Raw genomic sequence first — 7,163 nt, forward strand, 5'->3', positions numbered from 1 at the left:
GCCCGAAGGGAAAAGGCAAGTGTGATTTAAGCAAAGGGCTGTCAGAAGTCCTTTTGCTGCAATGTACTTTTCTCCATAACAAATCATTACATAAATGAATATTGACATTCTCTGTCTACTTCATTCATTAAAGCATGTGCCAGTCTCTGGGAGGCTCTGGAGAAATGAGGTTTATTTCCCGAAGATTTGATAAAAATGAAATATGGTCTATACAACAGACAACATAACGAAAGTATCACTGCCCAGATGGTACATAATTCTAATATACCGGTTGCCAAACAATTAGCAATTAACCTTCCTGCATAGAATACTTGACTGTATATGGAATTGTAAGAAGAACTTAGCCTCGAGATAAGTTATCTCTATCCTCAAAAACATCTTGAGTTTCCCCAGCTAATCTGGAAATAGGAGGTGAGGATGCAACAATAAGAGGGGCATAATAATCAGTGAATATTGTCACAAATGCAATACACTCATATGCAAATCCGGGTATAATTTTTAATCTGATGGCAAGAAAAGTAAGCGTAGAAAATGATCACTGAAATATTATCTGGTTTTATTTAATAATCATGGATCATAGTAGCCTTTGTAACAAATCTGTGCAGTTTACAACCGTCTTTACTCTGCACCTTGGATGTACTCAACCACCTTTTGAGATCTTTCCCTTGAGTCTTCATATTTATTTGCGCATTTGATTTTGACATATTACAAGTTTTATTTTGTTGATATCCTATGTTTTTTGCCAAAGGAATTTGAAAAGTTGTGAAATGGTTCGAAAACTAGAATGTTAGGAATAATGCAACAGTTCTGAGAGAATGCACTATTTTGTTATGAGAACACTGAGACCCAAAGAAGGTTATTTGGCAGAGAAAACATACTAGAGCCCATTTTACCTCATTTATAGCCCAAAGTGCTTTCCAACATGTCACCTTCACGTTTCTCTGTAATATGGATTTTTAAAAAAATAACTCGGTTCACGATTTATGACATTTGAATATAAAAAAGTAAAATTTAACATAAAAATCTAGTATTGTAGTTAAAAAAGAGAGAGAGAGAGATCGCCATATACTAAGTTTAGTTTCAAGAATTTGACAATAAATTTCCTCCGAGGGGCACCTGCATGGTTGGATAAGTGCTGGACTCTTGACTTCTACTCATGTCATGATCTTGCACTTCCAGAGATCCAGCCTGGCATCAGGTTCTGCTCTGACAATGCAGAGCCTGCTTGGTATTCTCTCTCTTCCTCTCTTTCTGCCCCACATATGCATGCACTCTCTCTCTCTCTCTCTCTCAAAATAAATAAAATAAACAAATAAACAAATATTCCTCTGAGTTAATTTTTTTAATTCCACAAAAATATTATTACCAGTGGTTACTAGATAATCATTAAATAAATCTTTATAGTCATACTTGCCCACTTTGATCATTTATTTCCAGCTTACTTCTGATGGTTTCCTACTGAAATTTTTTAAATCTCAATTGTTTTGTATGAAAAGAAAATTTCAAGTTTCCTTATAGACATTCTTTTTTAGAAAGCACATAATTGGAATGAATAGAGGACGAAAATTTGAAAATTTGAGATAAATATGCACATGTGATCCATTGCCAGATATCCTAATTCATTTTAACAATATGTCCCAATGTCAGTTTTTCTGTTCATGAGTCAGCCTCAATATATATAGTTGTCGGAATTATATAACCTCAGGATATTATTGAGTAATTCCTAAGTTGTATTACTCTGGATTGTTGACACTCAGGTAAACACTTAAAGTGCCAGATTTCATTAAGATTAAAAATTTAGTTTTTAACACCAACTCTGTTTTTCTATGTGGGATCAAGATTATTTTTTTTAATGTTTATTTATTTTTGAGAGAGAGAGAGAGACAGAGAGAGACAGAGAGAGAGAGAGAGAGAGAGAGAGAGAGAAAATGAATGGGGGAGGGGCAGAGAAAGAAGGGGACAGAGGTTCCAAAGCCGGCTCTGCACTAACAGCCTGATGTGGGGCTCAGACTCATGAACTATGAGATCATGACCTGAGCAGAAGTCAGAGGTTTAACCAACTGAGCCATTCAGGTGCTTTCAAGATGATGTTTCTAACAATATTCAGTATTGTGCCTTGTGTGAACCAGGGAAACTGGTATTCTATTTTGACTATTTCTCTTTGTTTAGAAGGAGCCTGAAAATCCATTTCTGAACACCAAAAGTCTATTTTTTTTGAGAGAGAGGGAGAGGGAGAGAGAGAGAGAGAGACTGAGAGAGTGTGAGCAGGGGAGGGGCAGAAAATCCCAAGCAGGCTCAGCGGCCAGTGTGGAGAGACCAAATGTGGGGCTCAGACTCACGAAACCATGAGATCATGACCTGAGCCAAAATCAAGAGTCAGACTCTTAACAGACTAAGCCACCCAGGCACCTTTGCCAAAGCACATTTGTAAGACATGAGTAAGAGAAACATTCAATGCATAGTATAGACTTGAACTATTTCCATGACAAAAGAATGGTTTGTAAATCTCCTCTTGAGGAAAATCAGAATTATTTTCCTTCTTTAGGTGTATTGACATTGACATTTACATTCTGGGATGATTTTATTTCCACCAATTAGGGAACCGTATATAATCATTGAAAGAGGAGGTTTCTATAATGTCACAATGGTACCATTCATTGATGAGGTGTTCATGCATTAGAACCTGTAAGAGTACTATCTGCCTAATACATGCACAATTAAATGCTTATTGAATTAAATGGGAAGTCATGAAGGAAAGAAAGCAAGTTTATCTATGCTTTTGCAGAGAATGGCTAACTCTAACTTCTCATTCCAACTGGACAGCTCTGGTGTCCTGGCAGCCATATTGTTTTATTTGACAAAGTGTATCAATATTGGTATCTCCAGCTGGTAGTGGGGCCTCACACACTGAGAGTCTCCAGATGTTGCTTCTTTGGTCAGCATGCTCATTTTCTAGGGCAGATATAACAAAATACCATACACCAGGTGGATTCAACAAGAGAAATTTATTCTCTCACAGAGGCTGGAAGTCAAAGATTGAGATGTCAGCAGGGTTGGTTTCTCCTGCAGCCTCTTTCCTGGGCTTGTAGATGCCACCCTCTTCCTGCCTCTTCATGTATTGTTGATCCACTGTGTACACACTCCTCTGGTGTCTGTTCTTCTTTTTATAAAGACACAGTCATATTGGATTAGGACCCAGTCTAATAGCCTTATCTCAACCACCTCTTTAAAGAATTTACTCCCAAATATAGTTATATTCTAAGGTACTAGGGATTGGAACTTCAACATATGAATTTGGGGGGGGGGACACACTTAGCCCATAACGGTCATATTCAATCTATTTCAGTTAATCCTACACTTCATACCTATGTACTATCAAATATCCTTTTTCCTGCTCCATCCCATAACCCCTTAGATCAGTAAGAAATGTGTTAAAACATTTAAGGATAGTAACTCCACATTTTCTGTCAATATTCACACTTCCAGTTGGAATAGTTTTGGGGGAAAAGTTCTGTGAATTGAAAAAGGAATCTAATCTAATGTGAACTGTTTCTTTGTAAGATCTACTTTGAAAATAAGGTCTACATGGAGAAAAAGCTATTCTTTATGAACTGAAAGACAGCACAAAAGTACAGATTTCTTGCATGAATCACTTGCTCCCTTTACTTTAAATAAGTCCCAAAGCATACTCTGACACTGCAAATGCCGTAGAGTTCCCAGACCCTTCCTCATTTCTTGCCTTTCTTCTGCTTCTGTGGTGGTAGTCACACATTTTCCTGAAGTTACCCTATAAGGTATGCGGACAGAGAAAAGTATGGAGTCAAAAGTGATTACTGTCACTCCTTAAGACCTCTATCCCCTGTATTCAGAGCACATGATTGCTACATATATACAAATCCCAAAGAACAACTCAGTGACAGATAGTTCTGTAATCTTGGGCAAATTGCTTAAACCTTCAACATAATCCTTGCCTATTTGCTTTCAGTACACATTCCTTGCATTTCTATTGCTTTTCTCTGAATCACAGAAAAGACTATCCTTGAATGTCCCATGCTCTGAGGTCAGCTGGCTTCAGAATGGATTTAGCATAGTTGGAGGATTGGAGGGTGAGAGAATAAGAGAACTCAGGCTATTTCTCTTTCTTCTTCTCCCTCTTCCCTTGGGTTGCTTCTCCTTGGGCTGTAGATCTTTGGTGGACCCAGCTCACATCAAACTGTTCTACCCTGTCTCAAGGTCCTCCTGGTGAGGCAGGTCCCTGAGCTCTGGAAATCTTGTCTCCTTCCATCACCCCTCCAAATTAAGAGTCATAATGATTTCTTGCTGTTGCCAAACTGGTTTAACTCCCTGTCCCTGTTTGGCTTTTTAGTTCTTTCATTACCTATATAACCAATTCTTTGGATTAAGTATCCCTTGATTTAAACATTTAAAGAGTATTCCGTTTTTCTGACATGAATTTTACTGACATATGTTCTCTGGGTCAGTTCTGTCATCTACAAAATGAGAATAATAATTTAGGGCTATTTTGATGATTAAATGCATAAGTACATATAAAGTATTTAAAACAGAGTAAGGCACAAAGTGAGTGAATAATAAATGTAAGTTCATGCTTTTATTATTATTATTATTATTATTATTATTATTAGTTTTGCTTTTATTATTATTATTAGGCCTTCCTTGTGACCTATAAATTGAAAAGTGAAAACCATTAGGTGAGCACCAAGAATTAGTCAGCTGGGGTTGAATATTCTTAGTCTAGAAAAACGATACATGAAGCAGAATTAAGAGAGGGCAGCTAACCAAATCTTACAGTCTAAGAAGGGACTGTTCCATTGCCATTTCTCTAATGATTTCATATCAAATCATGTACAGAAGAACTTGTTTAGTTATTCATAGGCAGCTACTTTACTACTGATTTTAGACCCTTGGTGAGTATTTGTGTTCTTTTTTGGATGGTTGAAAAGACACAAATTTCAAGTGTAATACCTTTAATTTTAAAAAATACATACTAAAGATATGGCAAATCAAAAATATATTTTTGGATGAACAAAGCTATTAGCAAGTAAAAACACAACAAAATGAAAAACTTAAATATTAGGCAAAAATGCTACTCATTTTTGGATTCTGCACAATGACATTCATACTGAATGAGTGCTCAATAAGTGTAATTTAAATGAATTTATAAACAACAATGAAAACAAAATTTTAAAATCTCCATTCATGCTTTCAGGCTTTCAGGAAATGCTTTTAGTATATTTAGTCTATCTGATATCATTTTATAAAATGAGATATATAAACAATAATCTCTTATCTCAATATATTAATTTGGTCTGTTTTTCATCAAGAACAACATATGGAATTTTTTTATGTGAAGGTAAATTATTTTGTTCTGTTCAAATCTACCATAGTTTTCAGTTTGGGTAAGCATATTATAAACATCCATAATTCTATGGAAATAGTGACTGGGAATAAATGTAAAAACAAATAGGGTAGCACATTTTACAATTAGATTCTACTGGTTCTGATTTCAGAACCTTTGCTCTAAGACTGGTTGTACTGTCAGGTGAGTTGGAATGGCTAGTCGAGGCCTTCTATTTTGAGGGGACTATGGGAAACAGTCTATTAGAGCCAATTAATACTTTTTCTATACTTACTATGTGCCAAGACCCATACTAAGCACTTCACACTTCAAACAACTTTTATAACAACCCCATGATGTTGAAATTACTACACTCCTTTCACAGAGGAAGAAGCTGTGGTTTATTAAGTAAATTGCCCAAGGACACACAACCAAAACATGTTAAACCGGTATGAACCCAGATAGGAGATCTGACTTCAAATCTCTTGCACTATGGACCAACCATTTTCTAAGTGTGGTTGATAGATTCCTGGAGGTACTCAAAACCTTTTCAGGGGCTGTCAAGATTCTCCATTTTCCAACTATATTTCTGTGTGTTTCCTCTTCTGCTTCAACGCAGACAGTATATGGTAACACATAGAATGCAGAAGCAGATTAGAGAATTCTGTTGTCTTCTGTTAAACCAGACATTACAGATATGCAAAAATGTAAAACAGTCTCATTATTCTCACTAATCATTTTTGTTTTGAAAAATGTGTTTTTGTAAAAGTAATATTTACATTAAAATGTAATGGGCTTCTTGTTTTTATGTGAAATAATAAATAAATATGTTTGAAAATTCTCAGTTTTAACTTCCAATACCATAAAGAGTGATTAGATATAATTTACAGATGTAAAACCTCACTGAGGTCCTCAATAATTTTTAAAAGTGTAAAGCAGCCCTAGGATCAAAAATGTTGAGAGTCACTGCTTTAGATTTCCATTGTCATCAGTCATTTTGCAAGAACTAGTAATAAAACTGATCTGACAGCTTTTTGTGTCTCTTAGGTATCATGTATCATCATTGTGATCCTTCAAGAAATTGAGGTAGAAATAAATTGAATCAAAATGTCTTCCTTATCCAAGTACCATTCAAAAGCTAGTGTATCTCTAGGTTTAAATATTACCATGTAGAAAAATAGAGCCCTAGAAATGTGTGAAATGCAAAATGAAAAAATGAAGGATCCGTTGTTGAAAGGATCAAAGATGAATTATTGGAAAGTGCTCTGAAGATGGTAAAAAACAATTCAAATGCATACGTTTTAAGTTAGTATAATATTTTGGTAGTAATGAAATGATGTATTTTCGTAGTAATGAAATGATGGAAGTTAGGAATTGGCTTTGAGATAACCAGAGTGCTATTTAATAAATATAATTTTATTGCACTAACATAACATATTACTATATTATAACTAGCATAATATAATAAATATAATAACTTTACATGTAAGTGCCCTACCATAGATAAGTCACTTGAATATACAGTGTGTCTCTTTTGACTTCCATTACCTATGCTATGAGACACTGCAGGACATATTCTATATTCATTTTACAAATGTAGAAATCTAGTCTCAGAGTGGTTGAATGATTTACTAAAAGTTAACTGCAAGTATATGGTTGTGTTAAAACTTGTACCCAGAGTAATACCTCAGCAAATATTTATTGAATTAAAAAATAAAGGGGCGCCTGGGTGGCTTGGACAGTTAAGCGTCCGACTTCGGCTCAGGTCATGATCTCACGGTCCGTGAGTTCGAGCCCGGCGTCGGGC

This window comes from Panthera leo, chromosome C2 (genome assembly GCF_018350215.1).
Source record: "Panthera leo isolate Ple1 chromosome C2, P.leo_Ple1_pat1.1, whole genome shotgun sequence".
NCBI classification, from domain to species: domain Eukaryota; kingdom Metazoa; phylum Chordata; class Mammalia; order Carnivora; family Felidae; genus Panthera; species Panthera leo.